At 37.8% G+C, this 24,016-nt stretch overlaps 1 long non-coding RNA gene across 1 annotated transcript in view; it reads left to right on the plus strand.

The window, feature by feature from the left end:
• Window positions 1-6,741: 6,741 nt before the first annotated feature.
• Window positions 6,742-24,016, plus strand: part of LOC110209011 (uncharacterized) — a 79,870-nt gene continuing 62,595 nt past the window's right edge. Inside the window, exon 1 of the long non-coding RNA XR_002324710.2 lies at window positions 6,742-6,826. This is a non-coding gene — a long non-coding RNA (uncharacterized LOC110209011). The remainder of the gene's footprint in view (window positions 6,827-24,016) is intronic.

Genomic DNA, 24,016 nt, shown 5'->3' on the forward strand with positions numbered 1-24,016 from the left:
TTGTTTGTCTCAGTTTCCTCATTTGTAAAATGAACTAGAAAAGGAAATGCAAACTACTCCAGTACCTTTGTCAAGAAAACTCCAAACAGGGTCGTTAAGAGTAGGACATGACTGAAAAATGACTGAACAACAATAAAATAAAGCAGATGTGACCCATTATACTGAAAAAGATGACAGAAGAAAATTAAAAATGTTGGAGGGCTGTGGAAAAATACATAGTAAAGCGCTGTGAGTGGAACTCTGAAATGGTCCAGAAAATGATCTAGAACTGTGCTCAAAAAGTTACAGAATTTCATACGCCCTTTGGCATAGCTATGCTACTATGTGAATATGCCATTATCTCTGAAAGAGATCAAAGAAGAAAAGGATGTAACATATAAAAAATTTTCACAGTACCTGTTTTTATAATAGCCAGAAATTAAAAATGAATAGGATATCTTCCTATTGGGGAAAGACTAAATAAATTATGATATATGACTACACTGGAATATTATAGTACCATAAGAAATGACAAAATGAACAGTTTTAGAGGAAGACTTCTATGAACTTATACAGAGCAAAGTGAGCAGAACTAGGAGAACAATTTATATGATGTCAACAATATAAAGACAAAAAGAATTTTCAAAGACTTTAGAACTCTGATAAATGCAATGATAAACCAAGAGTCCAGAAAGCTGAAAATGAAACATACCACTCATCTCATTCCAGAGAAATGATGAACTTAAAATGGAGAAAAAGAGAGAGAGAGAGAGAGAGAGAGAGAGAGAGAGAGAGAGAGAGAGAGAGAGAGAGAGAGAGAGAGAGAGAGAGAGAGAGAGAGAGAGGCAGACAGATTTTAGGGCATGGCCAATGGGGAGTTTGTTTTGTTAGACTGTGACTATTTATGATGAGAGTTAGAAGGTATTTAATAAATCTTTGTTGAAAAAATGAGTAAAAGCATGATACTTTCCAGTTTACACCCATTTACATCCATATGCAATATATATGCATATACATGTACAAATATATGTTTATATGTGTGTGCATGCACACACGTACGTGTGTATACATACATTTTATTTTCACAATATCCCTGTGAGATAAGTAAGGCAGGATCTATTAGCCCCATCATGCAAATGATGACATTAAAATGCAAAGAGGCTAGGTGACTTGCCCAAGGCCACACAATTAATAATGCATCTTTCATTTTACAACATGTGATTAAGGCTATAATTTATTTGATACCTATTCCTTGTTTAGGAATACAACTCTCAATTAAAAATTATTCCTGTGGGAAAGTATTATTTCATTTGTAATGATCTCAGCTTTAAGATATAATTTCTAGCATTTTGGAGAAAGTGGACCGGATTTCATTTTGGAAACGATGTAGTGGTTTTGTTTTTCTTTCTTTTCTTTTCTTCTTCTTCTTCTTCTTCTTCTTCTTTTTTTTTTTTTTAACAATTCCAAGTTGCTCCCTGGTACAAAGACCTGTCTTTTTTTTTTTTTGAACATGAGTATTTTCCTTGAATTGTTCTAGAGCTGTGAATTTTTGGTACATCACAATCCCAGAAATATTAAAGTTATGGATAACCCAAGGGGCAATGGAGAGATTCGTGGTTAGGTCAGGTAAACTGAAGCACATTGCTAATGGTTACCTATTCTTTAGAAGTGGTAGACAGAATACGTTGATAAACTGTGTGATTGGAAAGAGATGGTCAGGTCATATATATATTGACAGTGAGGGACCATCCAAGTGTTTCACTGGTATCCATCAGATGTAAAAGGATCCAGGGGAAGGCTTCTTGCCCAGCAGAACATAGACAAGAATTGTACTGGATGAGAGATGGCATCCTTGCACTGATTAAGGAATGACCCATATTAATGACTGCAGATTCATTGGAGCATGAGAACCTAGTTCTTTTCTGAAATTCATTAAGCTTTTCCACACTGCTAATTCTCAGTGCTATTTAAGAAATCTACTAACTGACTGGACTTTCTCTAATGATGAAATTAATTGGTTAATTAATTAATAACTGCCAACCAACTGCCACTAACAGGCACAAAATGAGTTTACATGAAGCAACAAGGCACTTTGAGGGAAAAAATAAAAGATAGCATGTTCCATGCGAGTCAAAACACAAATAGAGATAATCCAGTACCCTAACCCAAGAGCCACAAGAATAACAGTGTCACTGAGACCACCAATCCTGCTTCCAACCTTTCTCCTGTAGCCATTATCTATGGACTCAATCCAGGTAGAGCTGAGACATGGCATCTGCTCCTACAAGCACTACAGCCCCTGCTTCTATACCTATGGTCACAACTACTAAAGATCCATAAAAGTAGGTTCTCCCTATGAAAGTTTTTGGCACCATCAAATGGTTCCACATTAAAAAAGATGTATGTTTTGCTGCTACACCCTAAAGACCACAGGACCTTTTCAAATGACCTGAAACTAAAACTTGATCTATGGGCTGTGTCCCTGAGCAGAATCTGAACTCCTTGAGCAAGGAGTACACCTAGTACTTAGTACAGTTCTTTGCACATAATATATGCTTAAAATGCTTTTTTCATTCATTCATTCAAATGGTAACACAAAACCTAAATGACTATACTGTGGCTATTTTTAGCCTGTACAACTTCAGGAACAGAGCTTCCCTTTTGGACTTTATAGTCTACATGACTTTCTTTAAGTCGTGATCAGTGGGATGTAGGGTGGGAAGGGAAATGAGATTTTCTTATCCAGTGATTTATTTGATATGGTGATTGTTTTAAGAAGTAACAAGTCTCTAAGTATAATCATGGTTTTTTATTCCTCCTAATATACTATCCTCTTTTTAATGTTTGAAAAGTCTTCTTCTATCTGATTAATAGTTAGACCTGAATTCCAGTCTTGTTTTTTTTTCCCTTTATGGGTTTAGATAACTTGCCTCCTCTTTCTGGACCTTAGTTTCTTTTTCCGTAAGATAAGTGCATTGGACCCAGAGATTCTTTCAATGTCCCTTTTAATGCTAATATTCCATGTGTCTATTATGATTCTGCTGCCTAGAAGCTGTCTTGTCAATGGCCATAAATTGACCTACCTTACATAAATTAACAGTATGAAGATCCTGGATGCCAGGGGTTGAGGATAAGGTGCAGAAAAGGGATGGATGGAGGGGAAGCAAAGTAAAATACTATTTGACAGTTTTGCTAAGGGCTAGGGCTACTGATCAATTACCATTCAACATGAGATAGAAGAGGAAGTCTGGTCTACTCCTTATGGCAAATGAGTTAAGCATAAATAATTTTTGAAATCTAGGTACCTCTCTTTAGATTTCTGTTTGGTCACTGTCATCTAGGCACCTTAGGGCAAATGTTCTTGGAAGGCAGGCAAGAAGAATAGATGTTGGTGGTGAGGTTCTAACAAAGCTCATAAATGAATGAAAAAGCATATGTTGAGTACTTACTGTGAGCAAAGCACCATCCTAAGTGCATGCTGAGGGTACAGATAAAAAAAAAAAGGAAGATAATCCCTGCTTTCAAGGAGTTCACATTTTAATAGAGAGGGAACACACGTAGAAGATTTCAGCTGTAAGTCATATAGAAGAACCCTGTACAATGGCAAGGTAGATGGTGATACATCCTCTTTAAGGTTAGTTCCACTGGTAAAACCATATCTGCTTCTGATACTGAATGACTGACTATTCCAAGGCTTTGGGTGGTGAGAACTTTCTTTTCCGAGTGTTCAGCAGCCAAGGCTGCGGAGGAGACAGGGCTGCAGCACCTGCAGAAGTACTTGCCTGGTGACTTCTCTATCAACAAAGCCTGTCTCTGCAGACTCTAGAAAAACTCGTGAAAAGCAACCATTGTGAAAAGCGAGAGCAGTAATTTGCTCGTTTGTTTGTGAAATCTGCTTCCTGCCTACAAAAATCATCACCTGGGTCTCGTATGCATAAATGTTGTCTCAGACTTGGAAAAGACATAATACTTGTCTTCAAGTGTTCAAAGGCCTCTTGCAAGAAAGAGGGATTAGGGTCATTCTCTTAGCTCCAGAGAACAGAGGTAGGAACAGAGAGGAGATGTTGCTGAGATGCAGATTTGGGCTTGATATAAGGAGAGAAGGGCGGTGGTGGTGGTGGGGGGAAGAAAACAAAATCTTGCTTACTAATAATTTCCAAAATGAGAATGGGCTGCTTTAGGAGGCAGTGCATTCCCCTCACTGGAGGTCTTCAGGAAAATGCTGGATGGCCACTTATGGGTATATTGTAGAAGAGAATCTGATCCAGGCATGGCTTAGATGAGATGGTTTCTGAGGCCTCTTCTGCCTCTGCATTTCTGTTTTCCTGAGATACTGTGTTGACACAGACTCCAGTGGTAGAAATAACGCATGGATCAAGTAAGCTTTAGTCTCTTGTCATAAATTGTATAATGAAATTATTTTACATGACATGGAAAACTTTGTATTCCATTTAAAAACTTCCTTTTAATTTGACACACAGACCACACTCTTCCTTGAGCTGTAAGCAGTACTTTGTTTAACTGAGGTTGGAGAACAAATATTTCTGTGGAGGGGAAAAGAGTATTTGGATTTGCCTGGAGGATTTTTTTTTTGGATTAAGCAGCTGGCAACAGTACAGAGTGAAGCTAATGGCCCACGCTCTTCCCCAGTCATGTGGACAAAGTTACTGACCTGGCTTTGTTGGATTGATTTCTGCAATGCTTCATAGTTCACCTCACATGGTTTTCTTTGGTCCACTTGGTTCCACTTCAGTGTCCCTTCAGTATGTTCACACATGACAAGTCCAAAGAGGATTTCAAAAGGTTGCATGACAGATCGGCTGTCACTGCTTGTTTCAATGATTTCCTTTTCTTGAGTTGAATATAATTTTTATTTATTTTTATTCTCTGTATCTGGATAGGAAAATCAAGAACTGCAGGGAGGTTTGAGGCCATGAATAGATATATATATATACCCGAAAAAGAGGTACTCATTATAGGTTTAGCAGAATGCCTAAAGGGAAAGAGCCCTGGTCTAGCACTTGGGACATAGGCTCTGGTCCCTGCTCTGCTACTAAAAAGTTAGGTGACTTTGGGCAAACTATCCTGTCTGGGCCTCAGTTTCTTAATCTGTAAATATGAAGGGTGTGTGGAATTAGACTAGAATGTCTTTAAAGTCTCTTCCAGCTCTGACATTCTCAGATTCCAATTTTGGCCTTATGGATACATTTCATTATATCCTAATAGTGAGCCAGTGAATTCATTTGTTTTATTCAGAGCCCTAGCAAAACTCCATGTTAAACATAGGTTTTTAGGAGACCATGTCTATACCCCCTGGGGGCTTACATGATTAAGTAGTTAAAGCTATTTTAAACTAATCCATGCCCCACCTCACTCCTAGGGTCCGCTCTCTTCTGAACTTGTAGCGTGCAATAGTCATGTGAGCTCACACAGCTCACTCCATCTCACTGAGCTTCCCTTTTCTCATTTATATAATTAGAGGAATAAACAATATGATTTCTCAAAGTTCCATCTAGCTCTGAGATGCAATGAATCTTAGACACTTATTTGTCTACACCTCTCCTTTGTTAGTCATGGAGTACCAGGGGGGAATTTCTAATATTGTCTTCCTCTATTGTGACAACTTGACATATATTCATAATTCTTTGCTCACCTGGATTGCAACTTGTTTGAGGGCAGAAACCTTGTCTTCCAGTTATTTACTTCTCTCAAAAGTGCCTAACATAGCATTTGGTAGAAACTGAGTTTTGGAGCGCTGGTGGGATTTGTCCAAGGGGTTTCAGGACCTCTTTATATGTTATCTTCCCCAGTAGGATGTAAGCTTCTTGATGGGAGGAGCTTTCTTGCTTGCTTGTATTTATATCCTTATTATTTAGCACAGTACCTAACACACAGTGAGCTCTAAATAAGTGCTCTATAAACCATCAGTCCATCCTCTATCCATCCATCCATCTGTCCGTCCATCCATCCATCCATCCATCCATCCATCCATCCATCCATCCATCCATCCATTATCTATCTATTGGTCTGTCTAGTTAAGGCCACATAACATGCGAGTGACAGAGTTAGGATTCAAACTTGTGTCTCTTGACTCCAGGTCTAGTGGTCTTTCTACTGTACCATGTTGTCTTATCCACTGTCTGTAATCAATAAACATTTTCCACCTGATTTCATTGGATTTAAAATAAGAGTGTCACCTGAGTTCCAATTAACTGTATGAATACAAAACATTCCCTTCTTTTTGCTTTACCTTTAAACATTTGCTTGGTGAGGGGGACAGCAGCTTCAGGAGGGAGGGCACAATTATTATGTCAGCAGTGTGGATTGACAGGCTATAAAATCACAGTTTCAGAATCATTTTAAATTAGATGAAGGAAAAAATCCCTTTGGAAATGTAATTTCCTCCCCTTATTTATAATGCTGGTGATGGTACAATAAAAGAAAAGATGTTTTCTGATAAGGAGCTAATCTTAGGTCACAGACTCAGCCAGCTAACCCATGATCTGGAGACTTTGAGGGACTTATGGGCTAAAGAAATACTGATTGTCCTTGGAACTAGAAAGGTCCTCAATTAGTAGAAGTACCTCTTCAGGGAGTGTGATGAGATGAAATTGCTGGCTCAGCAACCAATTAGTCCAGAGAAAAGAAAGAAAGAAGCAAAGGGCTTTATGTCCTAGCTTAACCCCTAGCTCATAACCCAAGGTCACACAGCTTTGGATACAACTTTATCCCATGATGATGATGTTGATAATGATCCCTCCCATTTGATTCAACAGTCCTGTACAAGTGCATATTTCTAAAGGGCTCCAAGGTTTACAAAACATTTTCCCTGCAACAACCCTATAAGGTAAGGAGTGCAAATTTTATTATCATCTGCATTCATCATGTTGCATATTTGGGTTACATGATTGTCTACTGTTTGCTCATGTGCAGGAAAGGCTACTGAGTAGCTGAAGGTACTGGGGAAAAGATCTGCTAATGATGATGGTTTTCTTTTGTTCTCCCTCCCTCCTTTATACCACCCCCTTTGAAAATCTAGGGCTGAAGCCTTTAAGTGTCCTTGAATTTCCATTTTCTTTGGAAATAGTTGAGGTTTAATAGATTCTTGGCTTGTCCAGTCCTGAACCCCAAAGTAGGTAAATTGAAATGGTTATTGATTCTTTACCTCTCACTGAGAAAAGTGCCAGATGAGGTAGTGTTCTCATCAAAGCTTATGTCATGTGGGCATCACCAAGCCTTGTCCCTCTGTCTCTGCTCTAGCTGGGGAGTGTGGCCACATCCTTGCTATATCCTACAGATGAGGATACTAAGGGCTAGCTACTTGCCCAACATTGCACCATTTTGTAAGATGAGCTCGATAGGTATTGTTATCCCACTTTTCCAGATGAGACAGGTGAGGCTTAGTGAGGATAAATGACTTGTCTGTGGTCACATAGGCACAACTAGGTGGTATAGTGGATACAGTTCCAGGCCTGAAGTCAGGAAGAATCATCTTCCTGAGTTCAAATCTGGCCTCAGACACTTATTCGCTGTGTGACCCTGGATAAATCACTTAACACTGTTTGCCTCAGTTCCTCATCTGTAATATGAGCTGGAGATGGAAATGGCAAACCTCTCCTGCACTCTAATAAAGAAAACCCAAATGTAGTCACAAAGGGTTGGACGTGACTGAAATGATTGAAGAACAAGAAGATCTTCCACCTTTGCAAATGAAACTGAGGGAGGAGTCTTCTCATATTTATTCCTCTAGATCAAGCTTGATTATTATAATTCCAAAGCATTTGTTTGCCATCATCATGTTGGTGTTCTTCTTCATTGACATTGGTTTAGTATTTGTTTATATTGTTTTCCTGGTCCTGCTTACTTCAGTTGTCATCAGTTCATAAGACAATTACGTAATGGCTAATGTAACCAGGGATTCAAGCCTAGGAATTTGCATAAAGTTCTACTTTTTGGTAGTGTCTTCCTGCTACCATACTAGAGATTTGAGATAATTTGCCTTTGGTAGAGAGGAGGTCTCTGTCTTTTTTTTTTTTCTCTCTCTCTTTCTGTGTTTGTCTCTCTCCTCTCTCTCATTTGTAATAGGATATCTCACTCTCAGTGAGAGATGTAATTTGTTGTGGTTTCTGTTGGTTATCAGACTGGATAAATGCATTAATTCACTATTCAATATTGTGATCATCTTTGTATATCTAACATTTCATAGGAAGAGAATCAAATCTTCAGATATAGTTTGGAGTATTCTTTCCCCATTAAGAGACAGAGACTTGAAACCCAAAGTGACTTGAACCCAAAATGAACTTCCTCTAAATCAGAAGTATTTAGGGGGCATAGATAGATATAATTCTAGCCTTTTACTTCCTCTCTGAGATTGTTATTCATCTTTCATTTTTGAAGAGGACGAATGACATTATGGGTGATGTCTTGATTTGCATATGAATTGGATTTAAGTGAGGCAGAGCTATGCAAAGTCATTAGCCTCATGCTTTCATCCTGAGTCATTGAAGAGCAGTGGCAGGGGACAAAAGTCAAGATGACTGACTGGTGATGGCTTGGGAAACCTTGGCATCTCTGATGCCTGACCAAGCTCTAAGTGCTCCATGGCACCTGCTTCAGCCACCTTCATGGCTGTTGGAATAAACTGTTCTCATTCACCCATTCTGCAGGGGGAAGTCTTCATATGCTTGGGGTAGACATTCCTCTAACTCACCAACACATTTGAGGCCTGTCAAGTTACCCTCATCCTGGTTTAGCCCATCTGCTGGGATGGTTTTATAGGGCTGTGGCTGCTGCACATGCTTTAGCTTCTTGGAGCCACAGGTGAGAGTTGGGTGAAAGTGGAGACCAAAGGCGGATAAGCAGCCATGAAAAGAGCTTGGTAAGCCCTCACACTAAAGGTGCTAGTCTTCCTGAAAGCCAAAATAAAAGAAAAAACCTAGATATCATCTTTCAAGAAATTATCAAGGAAAACTCCCCTGATGTTCTAGAATAAGAGGGTAAAATAGAAATCAAATGAATCCACTGATCACCTCCTGAAAGCAGTCCTGAAATGAAAACTCCCAGGAATAGTATAGCCAAATTCTATAACTCCTAGGTCAAGGAGAAAATATTGCAAGCAGTCAGAAAGAAACATTTCAAATATCATGGAGCCACAGTCTGAATTACACAGGATTTAGAAGCTTCTACATTAAAGGATCTGAGAACTTGGAAATGATGTTTTGGAAAGAAAAGGAGCTAGGATTACAACCAAAAATTATCTACCCAGCAAAACAGTATAATCCTCCAGGGGAAAAACAGATATTCAATCAAAAGAGCATTCTTCATGAAAAAAACTTTAGCTGAATAGAAAATTTGACTTTCAAATATGAAACTCAAGTGCAAAAAGGTAAACAGGAAAAAGAAATCATAAAGGGTTCAATAAAGTTAAACTGTTTATATTCCTACGTGAGAAGATAATACTTGTAACGCCTAAGAACTTAATCATTATTATGGCAGTTAGGAGGAGTATACATAGACAGCGGGCACAGTATAAGTTGACTATGATGGGATAATATTTAAAGAAAATGTAAGGAGTGATGAAGAGGGATGACCATGATGGAAAAGTAAAATTAAGTGGTAAGAAGGAGGGATCCACTGAGAGAAGGGGAAGGGGAGAGGTAGAATGGGGTAAATTATCTCACATGGAAGGGTAGGGAGAACAGCAGACAATGCTTGAACATTACTGTCATTGGAATTGGCTGAAAGAGGGAATAACACACAAACTCAGTTGGGTATAGAAATCTATCTTACCCTACAGGGAAGTAGGAGGGGAAAGGGATAAGAGAAAGTGGGAGGAGGGATAGGGCTGATAGAAGGGAGAGTGGATTAGGGGAAGTAGTGGTCAAAAGCAAAACACTTTTGAGGAGGGACAGGGTGAAAGGGGAGAGAGAGAAGGATAAACAGGGGAAAAATAGAATGGAGGGAAATACACACCTCCTCTCTGAGTAGAGCAGAGTGGTTAGCCTTATGGCCCCAATATCCTGTTTCACTCAAAGAAGAAATAAAAGTCTCACTTCAAGAGGGGTGGGAAAGATTCCGTAGATATTTATTCACATCTTCCTTGAGGTGAATTTAGACAAACCCGTGTGGACATACTACATATAACTTACATGGGTAACACTCATAGAAACCTACATTAATATTTATTAAGTGCTTTAAGGCTTGTCAAGTGCTTTACATAGATATTATCTCATTTGATCCTTATAATAACCCTGTGAGGTAGGTCCTATTACTAGCCTCATTTTATAGATGAGTAAATTGAGGTTCAGAGGAGTTAAATGACTTTCCCAAGGTCATGGTTGTTCAGTCCCTGAGGAAGAATCTGATCTCAGGTCTTGTGAACTTTAAATCTAGTGATTTACCACTATGCCATCTAACTGCCATGCTTCTTCTCAGTATCCATTTTGCTCAGTTTTTCTTACAGTCTAGTAATATTGCATTACATTCATATACCATACCTTATTTAGCCTATCTCCAGGTGATGAATATCTACTTTATTTTCAGTTCTTTGCTACCACAAAAGAGATATTATAAATATTTTGATGTCTACATTGTCCTTTTTGTCATTAAACTCCTTGTGTACTGTTTATGTTTAGCAGGGGAAAGTCTGAATCAGAGGATATAGATATTTTAGTCTTTTCCTTGTTTAATTCCAAATTGCTTTCCAGAATGGTTCTATGGATTTGCAGCTCCACTAATGATTTTACTTAATGATTTAACATTGCTAGTAGAGCTATGAATTGATCTAACTGTTCTGAAAAAAAAATCTTGGAATTTTTATTTCTATTATTTTTTAATTTATTTCATTAAATATTTCTCAGTTACATGTATAATTGACATCAAATTGCTTCACTTCCCTAAGGAGAGGGGTCCAGTGAGAGGGAGCAAAAGAATTTGGAACTCAAAAAAAAAAATTTCTCATCACCACAAAAAGAACTGCTATAAATATTTTTGTATAAAAAGATCTATTTCCCTTTTAAAAAATTATTTGGAATACAGAACTAGTAGTGGTACTGCTAGATCAAAAGGTATGTTCAGTTTTATACCCCTGTGGGCAAAGGTTCAAATTGTTCTCCAGAATTGCTGGACTAGTTCACAACTCCACCAACAGTTCATTATTGTCCCATTTTTTCCATACCCCCTGCAGCATTTGTTATTTTTCTTTTCTGTCATGTTAGCCAATCTGATAGGTGTGAGGTGGTATTTCAGAGTTGTTTTTATTTTCATTTCTCTCATCTGTCATGATTTAGAGCATTTTTATGTGACTATAGATAGCTTAAATTCCTTTTCCTGAAAACCGTCTGTTCATATCATTTGATCATTTATCAATTGGGGAATGGATTTTTTAAAAATAATTTTGACTCAGTTTCTTATGTATTTGGGAAATGAGGCCTTTGTCAGACAAACTTGCTATAAATCTTCCCACCCCCCGTCCTGTTTCCTGTTTTCTTTCTAATTTTGGCTGTCTTAGTTTTGTTTGTGAAAAAACCTTTTAATTTCAGAGTTATCCATTTTAATTGTTGTGATCCTCTCCATCTCTTGTTGGGTCACAAGCTCTTCTGTTGCTCATAGATTTGACAGAAACATTTTCTATGTTCCCCACATTTACTTATGATATCATCCATTATGTTTAAATTATTTTTAAATTTTGACCTTATCTTGCTATAGAGTGTGAGATGTTGGTTTATGCCTAGTCTCTTCCAATCTGCTTTCCAGTTTTTCAAGAAATTTTTGTCAAATAGTGAGTTCTTATCACAAAAGCTTGTATTTTTGGCTTAATCGAACATTAGATTAGTTTGGTCATTTACTACTGTGTATTATGTACCTAATCTATTCCACTGATCCACCACTCTTTTTCTTAGCCAGTACTAGAATGTTGTGATGATAACTGCTTTGTAATATAGTTTGAAATCTGGAACTGCTCTGTACCCTTCCTTCATATTTTTTTTTATTGATTCCCTTGAGATTCTTGACCTTTCGTCCTTCCAGATGAATTTTATTATTTTTTCTATTCTGTAAAGTAATTCTTTGACATTTTTATTGGTATGGCACTGAATAGGTAAATGTCACTTTTATCATGTTGACTCTGCCTACCCATGAGCAATTAATACATCTCTCGTTATTTAGAACTATCTTTATTTATTTGTATGAAGTGTTCTGTAATTGTGTTCATATAATTTATCTGTATATCTTGGCAGGTAGACTCCCAAATATTTTATACTGTCTGCAGTTATCTAAATGAGATTTCTCTTTCTGTCTCTTCCTGGTGGGTTTTGTTGTTCATATATAGAAATGCTGATTATTTGTGTGGCATTATTTTATATCCTGCAAGTTTCCTAAAGTTGTTAATTGTTTTTACTAGGCTTTTGGTTGATTTTCTTGGTTACTCTAAGTATGTCATCTCATCATTTGCAAAAAATGATAGTTTTGTTTCCCCATTGCCTATTTTATGCCTTCAATTTTTCTTATATTATTGCTATAACTAGCATTTCTAGTACAATATTGAATAATAGTTGTGATAATGGAATCTTTGCTTCATCTCTGATCTTATTGGGAAGGCTTCAATCTATCCCTTTATAGATAATGTTCACTTTTCCTTTTAGATAAATACTACTTACCTTTTTCAGAAAGGCTCCATTGATTCCAATGCTTTCTAGTGTTGGTAATAGGAAAGGTCTATCACAGCAAACTTCTAAGATTTTTTTCATCTCTTAACTTCTTTCTTATTTATTTTATGGTTAGATTTATCTAACTCCGTGAGGGGAAAGTTGAAGTCCCCCACTACTATAGTTTCATTGTCGATTTCCTTCTGTAATTTCATTTAACTTTTCCTTTAAGAATTTGGATATTATGTCATTTGCTGCATATGTTTAATATTGATATTACTTCATTGTCTTTGGTTCCTTTCAGCAAGATGATTTTCCTTTGTTTGAGATCATGATTGTTACCCCTGCCTTTTTTATATCAACTGAAACATACTAGATTCTATTCCAGCACCTTATTTTAACCCTGTATATGTCCCTCTGTTTCAAGTGTTTGTGCTTCTCTTGAGTGTTGCATTTAAAAGTCGAATTTTCTATTCAGCTCTGGTCTTTTCACCAGGAATGCTTGTAAAGTTCTCTCTTTCATAAATGCCAATTTATTCCCTTGAAAAATTGTTTATTAATTTTACTAGGTAAGTTATTCTTGGTTTTAGTTCCAGCTCTTTTGCCTCCTGAAATATCATATTCCAAACCCTCTGCCCCTTTTACATGGTAGTTGCTAAATCTTGTGTGATCCTGACTCTGGCTCCATGGCATTTGAATGGTTTCCTTCTGTCTGCTTGAAGTATTTTCTTTTTGACTTGAGAGCTCTGGAATTTTTCTATAATGTTCCTGGGAGTTTTACTTAGGGATCTCTTTTGGGTGATGCAGTCAATTCTTTTAATTTTTGTTTTACTCTCTTGTTATAGAATATCAGGGAAGTTTTCCTTTATAATTTCTAGAAATATGATACATAGGCTTTTTTTTTTTTGATAATGGTAAAAGAGAGGGGGACAGAAAGGTTTTTCCCTCTCCCAGTTTAGTTCATGGTACTCATGTTGTGGATTAATTGTGATCTTCATCTTCTGGAAGCAGTAGAAAAGAGCTCATAGGAAAGAGAGACTATTTTAATCTGATTAGTTTTAAAAACACTGCCTGTTCTGGCTAAGCAGTCAACCAAAGAAAGCTATCCTCACCCATCCTATGGGAAAACATAGGATGCAGAGTACCTCTATGTTATGTGATCTAGGTATGCCCAGGTCAAGCCTGGGAATAGGCATGATGGGTTCAGTGAAGGGCACGTGGGGAAATGAGTGATAAAACACAAAGAAAAACTAAAGGACAGGAATTAAAAAGAAAAAAAAATCCCAGTGAAAAGCACTGTGCAAATGCAACATATCATTATTGCGGTGGAAAGAACACTGGATTTGGAATTAAGAGAGACCTGGATTCAAATCTTGTATCTGAAACTGACTTATGGTATTATTGTGGACAACTTACTTAGCTTTTCTAAGCTAGAGCCAACTCTCTAAGTCAACAAATTATGGGTGAGTTGTGTTGGTAGAAGAGAAAAGCATTGTGGTACTTTGGATAGAAAGCCTTGAATCCAAAGTTCTACCTCTGACATATACTGGGTCTGTGACTCTGGAAAAGGTCTGAGTTATAGTGCAGGCACTGATCTGCATTGGTAGAAGGAATTTCCTTGTGAAGAATAATCTACACCAATAAAATCACAGAGCTGGGTTCAAAAAATCAACAACATAGAAACTTCCCATTTTGTGCTTGGGCTAATTCTGCAATGCTCAGTCTTGGCATACTGCAGTGGTTTTTCTATCCAAATGTGAATTCCTGCATCTATACTTGATCACCAAGGAAGTAAAATATGGGAGCAGAAATGATTTAAAAATTCCAAAAAAATTCTAATTTTTGTGATTTGTCGGGACTGTTTACAATAAGAAGCATTTGAAAACAGTTGTAATGCCAAGCAGAATGATGGATTCAGAGAATTTTCCTTCGTTTGCTTTTATTTTAAAAGATAAAACTTCTACAGCATTATTAAAGAAAGTGAATGGTGGAGAAAGGATGTTATTAATTAACAGCCTGTCACATTGAACTACAAGCATCTTGCTACTGCAGGATGACGTAATCTATGTCATCTATAATCTTTGTTATATCTTTTAGTATGAAGTATAAGGCATAATGTATAAAATCATATTTTTTTACATATTTCTTGAAATGTAATTTGTGAGTCCGCTTTAGGGGATTCTAGCAGAATGGGATGTTGTCAACCTCTGAGCAGCCAGTATCCTGCCTGCTTATGTCTATGGGGTTCCTCTGTCAAGAGAAGAGAGAAAAAAATCACTTTGGTTTGATTTTATTAGAAATAGAGGAAGTGGTTTATCATCTTAGCATAGAGATTCAATCTAATAAAAAAATGAAGTCCAGAAAGCGGATTCCAGAAATTGTTGTATTTCTAGCCTCATTACTATCAATCCTTCAAGAAATCCTGTACCTCTCTACTCCCTAGCAAATAGAATCAAATCATCTTCCAGGTTTTCCACTGGGGGACTGAATTTCTCATCCTGTTGTTCAATCGTTTTTCAGTCATGTCCGTTTTTTCATGACTCCATCTGGGGTTTTCTTGGCAAAGATACTGGAGCAGTTTGTCATCCTTCTCCAGCTCATTTTACAGATGAGGAAACTGAGGCAAACAGGGTTAAGTGAGTTGCCTAGGGTCACACAGCTAGTAAGTGTCTGAGGTTGGATTTGAACAAAGGTCTTCCTGACTCCAGGCCTGGCACTCTACCTACTGTGCCACGTTAGATCAAAGTGTTCTGATGGATTTTTGGTGAGCTAGCTGCTGTGAGCTTCTGTGCCCATTGTGATGTGTACTGGGATGTTGATTCAGGAGTTAGGGGTGTCTGGATCTCTGGAAGAGGTGTATATTCTTTTAGGAAAACTTCAAAATTTAGTCTTTATCACTACATATCTGTGAAGGAATGTATAAGGCAGAGCCTCTCATCCTGTAATTCAAGAATGCCTATTTTTGAGAAAAATCACTGTGGAAAAACAAATATACCAACGAAGGATTAAAGTTGAGGGGTTGTTTAATAATCATCCCAGTTTGCATGAGCCTGTACATCTATATAGTGCTTTTATATACATTAATTCATTTGATCACCACAACCACCTTGTGGGTCGGGTCATATTGATATCTTCCCCACTTTGTAGAAGAGGAAATTGAAGATAAAAGACCCTAAATGTTCTTTTCAAGGTCACACAGCAAGAAACTGTCAGAGTCAGAACTTGAACCCAGGTCTTTTGACTCTAAATATAAGGGAAATAATTTTGGTATGGTGTATGTGTATGTGTGTGAGGGTGGGGCAGTGGAGGCATGGGGAAGGTGTCAGGTGTAGCTGTTTTACCTGTAATGGAATTGGCATTTCCAACTTTTGGAAGTGTGGATAAAGAACTAGCTGTAGAGTCAGGAGGACTTGGGTTCAAGTCCTGCTTCCAAGGTGTATTGGTTATACCACTCTGGGAAAGGGATTTAACCACTCAGTGACCTAGGTAGAGCATTGACAATCTGCATTGGTAGTGGGATTTCCTGACATTAATGGGATCATAGGTTTAGACCCTCCTCCAAAAAATTAAGGAGAAGGAATGGCAGCTGCTATCAGAGACAGACATGAATAAGACTACTGGGGAAGCCTATGCAACCCTTCTTAGTAGAATGCTTTTCATTTCCAAAATACAGTATGTAGGGTTACAAAAGAAAGCAATTATACTGAAATACAATTATGTGTTTTTTTTTAAGCTAGGAAATGAGGTTAAGTAACTTGCTCAGAGTCACACAGTTAGTGTTATGTGTCTGAGGTTGGATTTGAACTCAGGTCCTCCTGAATCCAGGGCTAGTGCTGTATCCACTGTGCCACCTAGCTGCTACTTGAAATACAATTACGAAAAGACATAGAACTGCATGGACCAGGTTAAGATATTTATTTATTAAGGGTCATGTTGAGGATTCTCTAGGTTTTATAGTTCCCCCAGCATTATAGAAACTGTTCTTTTCCATTTCTTGTTGTTCTGGAGGGACAAATTGTTTCCAGAAATTGTTTCACAATGTTTGGTGGCTTGACTGGCAAGATGTAACAGCTGGGGTGATTTAGAGGCCTGTTCATGTTACAGGGACCTCATCTCAGTGCTGTAGGGTTCAGAAACCTTCCCCCACTTGAGCCAGTTTGAAACTTCCCATTCACCTTTAAAGGGCAGCAGAGGCAAATGGTTATCTCCCTTTGTTAATATGAAATAACATTTAAAAGTTAGCATAATGTTTTTGATAGATCAGTGTGGGCAGCTTGAGGGATTTCACTGTGTTAGGAGAATATAAATGTTTTAACTGTATAATCCGCATCAGAAAGACAACGTAGCATCTTTTAGGGTTAGGGCTCCAGTGAGAGACGACTGCTCACGTTCACGCATCTTGGCAGTTATGAGCTGTTTGTGTCTGAGAGGAGGCACTGTTGAGCTATTTAGGAAGAGTTTAAATGGGAATTAAAGGATCAGTTATCTGGGCATTTTATTCTAAAGAATCAGAAATCATTTTGATAGAAAGAGGAGGCCCAATCCATTGCACAGAACTCCAGGCTTTGTGTTTAAATGGACTAGGTTCAATCTCAGGGGGAGGGATTTTCATAAAACTCTTTCTCTGGCTTTTGAAACCCCAACCTTGCTAAACTTAACATATGGTTTGTGTCTAGATCTACAGCATTGTAGGTAAAAGAGTCCTGATTTATCTCTCCTGAAAGTGTTCAAGATAACTGCACTTGTGTCCAGTTCTGTCTAGATCTCTCTCCCACTAAACTCCAGTAAATCTACCTGGTCTCTTTTATAGGCCCAGTACATTGGTGTGACTCAAATTTATAATAACTTGATCCAATTAAATTATCCCCCATACTGACAGTTAATTATTCACCATCAATAAAGTGTGAATGGGCTGACCAGAATTCTTGTACTACCCAGATCCCATCAAGATGAGTGTGTCTATACCTTACTTTGCAGATATAATCATTCCCAAAACAAAGGCCTCATCTTTTAGGTTTATCAGGTTACCTAGGTTAACTTCTGGTCTATTCCACATGATCAAAGATTTAGTGTTGGAAGGGCCTTTAGAGCTCCCCCCTCCTTTTCCTTTAGAGGCCATCTAGTCCACCCATTTTACAAATAAGGAAACTGAGGCACAAAGAGGCTGAATGACTTTCTCAGGGTCATAGAGTTCACTCGAGGTGGGATTTGAACCCAGGTTTTCTTGACTATAGGTCTGGTGTTTTCTCCACTATACCTGAAGTCTCTTCATGAACATAGAGAATTGGTTGGGAAGCAAGATAGCCCTTGAATTTATGTAGTCATAAATGAACAGAAGACAATAGTCCCTAAAGCTATGGAAGTATTGGTATCTCTTTCACTGTGATGCCACAGACCCTTGGGGTTAGTTGCAGAGACAATAATCCCTTAGTTGGGGATTTTCTTCTGAGAGCTCAGGAAACAAAGCCACCTGGGAATAAGGTAGGGAATTCTAAGCCAAGGAAGTAAGAGTCAATGAGAATTTAGACTTGTGCAGAGTAGGCAGGGACAAATCACCTGCAACATTCAGTCTTTGGGTTGGGTTGGCTGGGAACCCCAACCTAGGGCAAAAGAAGAACATCCAAGTATTGATTGATTTGGGAGTTCAGGGAAATTATATTTCCAGGAACTAGCTGAGGTGATTCAGACTGACTTTCAAAAAGAACCCCAAAAGTTATTAATTGTTGTCATATGAAACAGTTCCTCTCACATGGGGGCAAATCACAAGTGTGGTGTTTTTCATGGCTTTAAGTGTGGTGATATTTGGTTTCCCATTCCTGAAATAGTGCCTACAACCCAACATCGAATAGAGCTCAGGGTATTGAAGTTTTCTAGAGGTAGACCCTCTATTGATGACCAGGAGGTGTCTGAAGCTGCTATTAGAGCTATCATTGTTTTTCTCAGAGGGAATTCTGCTGGTTACTGAGACTTTTAGGGAATATTTAGCATGAAAAAGGCAGAGTATTTACCTCTTGACCATAATCATGATTGCGCAAAATGTCTGTTACCTGGTCAGTGACTGTCCCTCCTTCCCGCTCCCCCCCCCCAAAATTTCTATGTTTAATGAATAGGAGAGTCAAATGTATATTTGAGGGAATATAAGTACATATTTTAGAGAATATAAAGTAGGGTTTCATTAAGCCTTCCAACTTACCATCTGGCATGTCTATCTTTCTTTTCTTCTAAAAACAAAAGCTCAAGAAATCAAGATGAACCTTTGCATTGATTACTGAGGTCTAAAAGAAATAGCTTTTTCAACTGTTCACTGCTCTTGCTGATTTCAGATATTTTGAGTAGAGTATAGGGAAAGAGGATCTAAATCAAAGTAGATTTAAGAGGGAGCATTTAACTTTCTTAAAATCAAGACTGGGACAGTGGAAAACAGACTTCTCCTAAATACAGTGGATGCCTGGTTTAGTCAGTGCTCTCACAACCTTTAAAAACTTGATCAATGAAGTTATGGCTCAAATTCTTGATCAATTCATTGCAGTTCATCTAGATGACATCCTAACATGGAAGCATGTTGTACAAGAAATAGAGACAGTGTGTAGTAGTGGATAGAGCACTAAAGTAAGACTCAGGAAGCTCTGGGTTCAAATTTCACCTCGGACAGTTGTCAGCTCTGTGACATTGGACAAGTCACTCAACCATTCTGTGCTCCAGAATGAGAGGGTTGGACTCAGTGGCATCCTTTGCAGTTCTAAATACTTGATTCTATGAAGAATTCACTTGATTCCTTTACCATGGCTAATGTTTCAAATCTGAGAAATGCTTTTCCCCCCATGACTAAATTACTTTTTGAAGTTATGCACTTAAGCTAGATGGGTTGCAGATAGAGCTAGAATACGTGCAGGTCCACTTCAGGATTAGTGCCAAAGGGTCAATGCAAGAGACTCCTCTTAAGCCAGTGGTACATGGTAGCAGTTGCCCCAACAGCTTCCCTAGAGCTTCTGCCTACTTTTGCAATTTCACAAAAGGCTCTGTGAAGGCATGGGGGTCATATCTTATTTGGGCTTTGTATCTCCTTCATGTTATAGAGTGCTCTGCACTCATTAGGCACTAATAAATGTTCATTGAATAGAATTAAGTAGTATTTCAATCTAGAGCAACTCAAGATTGCTTGACCAGTATCATTTGATTGACAAGGTCCTTGCTGCTCTTTAACCAAGGACTCTCTTTGTCAGTATTTCCTGGGAAGAACACATTTTTTAGAAGGATAAGGAAATCCAGAGAGGTCTGAATAATCCTAGGATATCCTCCCTTTTCTTTGTCATTGTCATTGTTCTTTAAGATTTGAACAGAGATCCTGGAGAGAAAACTTGCCACAGTCAAGTATAAAAATAAGAGGCATTGCTACCAGAAAGATTGGTTATAGAACAAACTATGTTCAGGGTCCTTGACTTTATTTGACTTAAGTCTTTGAATAATATATAAGCAGAGAAATAAATATAAAGCAAATAAAACTTTTTTGGGGGGATAATTAATAATTGGGGAGATTAGGAAATGCCTCTAGAAGGAGGTGGTACTTGAACTAAGCCTTGAAGGGAACTAAAGATTTCCAGAAGTAAGAAGGTATGGACACAGGAGATGGAGTGTTATATATGGGAAATAATTTGATATGATATGATAATTTGAAATGATCTGGAAAGATAAGTTGTAGCCAAGTTGCACAGTTTTCAAATTCAAACAAAGGAGTTTATATTTTATCCTAGGCCAGAGAAAGTCACTGGACCTTCTTGAGTAAGGGAATGACAAGGTCAGACTGACCTGTATACTAGGACGATCAATTTGGTATTGTGTGGAGGTTGCACTAGAGAGGGGAGAGAGACAGGATTCAATGACAACAGCTAGCAGGCAATTGCAACAGTTTTAGTGGGAGAAGATGAGATCCTCTATCAGAGCATAGGTCATATGAATGGAGAAAGGAGAAACATGGGTGAGAGAGAAACAATAACACTTGGTGGTTGATTGGGAGAGGAAAGAACCATGGATGTTGCTGTGGGGGTTGTTCAAGATACTTAATAAATAAATAACTCGTCTATTAATTTTTTATTCATGGGCAATGCTTACCAAAAATTCATCCTCACAGAGTTTTAAGAATAGTAGAGACACTTATTTGTACAGGATAACTAAATTAGAGTCTTGCTAAAGGGAAGAAAGTAAACAACCTAAGTGAGCTGAAGGGCTCTTTGCACCTAATTTGTTCTTGAATATTCGGTTAGTATTATTTAAAGAATATTGTTTACTCGATTCCCTTTGTTTCTGTATAATATACTCCCTGTGAGACTTTTTTCTAACCATCCATGCTATATTTATAATTTAGAGGATTATTTTTACATGGATCTATTTGTTAACAGCTGGATATGGTCTCATACTTTTTCTGATTCTTTCAAATTTTTACTAATACCAGATAACTTCAGAGTGCAAAGACTCATGAATCCTTTGTCAAACCTTACACTTTACTGTGTTCACACTAAACTCCAAGATGCGTCAGTCGAATTGCTTACAGATGGTGTACTAATGAGCAGTCTGTAGCAACATCCTTCTCCATTCAGCACACCCTAATTATATCACAATATTGCCCCAAATGTGCATTATTTTCATTTCCTTCTGCAGAGACCCAACATACAATGTACAGGCAGGAGGACACTTAAGCAAAAATGGTAATTTGGGGGGAAGATGGAGCACGTGCATTTGAATTCCTTTCATAAAGACCTAGGTGCCTTGCTAAAGGCACAGAAAATAACTTAAAATTTTAAAAAGCTGTTTGTGTAAATAGTACCATCTGGTGGACTCAAGATAAGGAGATTTAAACAAAATTTCAGTCCCATTTACCTTTTAAAAAATTAAAATATTAGTGAGAGTGGTATGGTTCTCTTTAGTTAAATTCAACAATCATTTTCGGATTATTTTCCACAAAATAAATGGTCGGCTCAGTCAAATAACTTTTGACTGTTTTTTTCCTCTCTTTCACCTAATTTTAATTAACCCATCATTTTTATAATGATGACTATTCTTTTGAAGTTTCTCTGATGGTTGGGAAGTAACATTGAAAAAATGATGGTACTACTTTGATTCGAAATGCTTTGTTTACTATTCCCAGTGCTAGCACAGTGCCTGACACAGAAAGGTGCTTGATGATGCTCATTGATTTGACTTGTTGACTTCTGCATAATTTGGGGTATTCTGTGCTGATTCCTGCTATGCCTACTTAGCTCTCTCCATTTGAGTTTATCAGGTTGGGGGAGAGTCACTTGAAATCTTCCTGCCTTATCACTCTGGCAAATGGTTTATGCATTGTACCCAATAAGGAAAAAATTAAAAAGTTAACAAGGAAAGGTTGCATTTATGCTTCATCAACTTTCCTAAAACTGGGACCAAATCTTTATCTTCCCCATGTTGGAATTTTAGAGGCCACCAATCTTATTTTATAGTTATTTGATATAGTATGATTAGAGGGGCATAGGAAAGACACATTTATCTTATGTTATATTCCTAATATTCTACAGTGGGGATATATTCCACTGGGTTAAAAAGCTTTCTTTTAAAAGTAAATATTAACGTTAAAAGTTAAGACAGCTTGCCGATTTTCTGCCGTTTGTTCTTTTGTATAACTTAATTTAATCTGGTGGATTAGTTTTGATATGTAGTATGAGAGATTGGGAGTTTTAATAGGGGGAGAGAGAAAGGAGGGGGTAATTTAGGTTCAAGAGGCATAATACAAGTAGAAACTTGAATCAACTTCTAAAGTAGAGGAGTCTGGGCAGTTAGAGGCAGCTCAAGGGCATAGCAGATCAAAGGAAGGGACTGCCAGGAGGTTGGAGGGGGCATAGGACAAGGAGATTGGAGCTCATAGAAGATACATTTCATTGATGTATCAGAGGTGATCAGGAGCTCTTTGCTGGAACGGCATGGGGAATGATTGACTGGGCCCTCAGTGAATTCCTGAGTCAAGTGTCTGGCCCCAGCTGCCAAGCAAGAGACTCCCTTAGTAGCATAATTCTCAGTAAAAAAATGGACCACATATAGGAAGATGATATTGTAACTGAAACACTGGTTTAGGAAAAGGTCTGGATCTTGCCAACACTCCATGATAATTGCTGTGAGTTGCTCTGACAGTGCGGGTCAAAAGTGAATGCGAATTATGTCAGCACTCACTTTTCAGGGGGGAACAAAATGGGTTATTTAAATGTTGGGGGGAGTTTGTATTTTTTTAGTTTGCCTTTGAATCCTTTCTGGCTCATACCTTTTCTGTGGAGCTAAATAAGGGCTGTTCCATAAATGACAGGAAACCCTGTTACGTGAGGAGACACTAAATGTGAGTTGTATTTAAAATTTCTTGGAGGAATCCAGGTAGGGGCTGAATTAGATAAAGAACTGGACTTTTCAGTGGGGTTATGACCCCCAAACCTAGACCTAGGTCAATGTATGCTCAATCCACTTTGGTATCCTCTTGGGCCATGATGTTGTATTTACCATTTTGTTGACAGGAATTCCTGTTTAGCATAAGCATTTTTCTCATGTATACCTCTAAATGTTCACTTCACCATCTTGTACCAGAAACAAAATTGGGGTTGCAAAAATAGCCACATAAGATACCAAAGATTCCCTTAATTATGGTGCCACTCTCCACTTCCAACTTTATCTCATGTGAATTACTACCATATACTTTGTGCTTTGATCAAATTGGTATGCTTTTTTTTGTCCTCATGCTTTGAATGCTCCCTTGTCCCATCTTTCCTGGTTGAATCCTGTTAAATTTAAGCCATCCTGTTAAATTTTATTCAAGTATCATTAGCTCTAGGGATTTCTCCCTGATTTTTTCTATTAGTAATAATATTCTCTCTGATATCACATAACACTTTGTTCTGTACTCTTCTAATGTATCTGTTATGTAATATTGCATATCACAACTATTTCTTTGTCCAATCCTTCAAGTATACTGTAGGTTCTGTCAGGACAAGGTCAAAGTCTCATCTAGACTTTCTCTCCTCCAGGACCATGCAATCCTCTGCATACAATAGGAGATAAAGGAATGAATGAAATGAATAAATGAATTCTCTGGATGCCATAGCTTATTGGACCTGTTGGGAACATTGAGTTTAGTTTGTTTTTCCATAGTCAATATCTCATCTTATGTTATTCTTCATCATTTTCTACAGGGAGAAAACAGAGTTCTGTTGTGTGATGTATTGGCTGAGAAACTTTATAAGTAGAGAGTAGCATGAGGTCTGCTGGTGGGTAATCCTCCTCTTGCTAATACTTTCCTTGAAGCTTAAAGGCTAATCTTTCACTTTTGGTCTTGAGGAAAGCATAACTCCTTTAGAATCTGTAATAAGTCCAGGGCTCAGGAA

The sequence above is a fragment of the Phascolarctos cinereus genome, unplaced genomic scaffold, assembly GCF_003287225.1.
Source record: "Phascolarctos cinereus isolate Bilbo 61053 unplaced genomic scaffold, phaCin_HiC Scaffold_2;HRSCAF=192, whole genome shotgun sequence".
NCBI lineage: Eukaryota > Metazoa > Chordata > Mammalia > Diprotodontia > Phascolarctidae > Phascolarctos > Phascolarctos cinereus.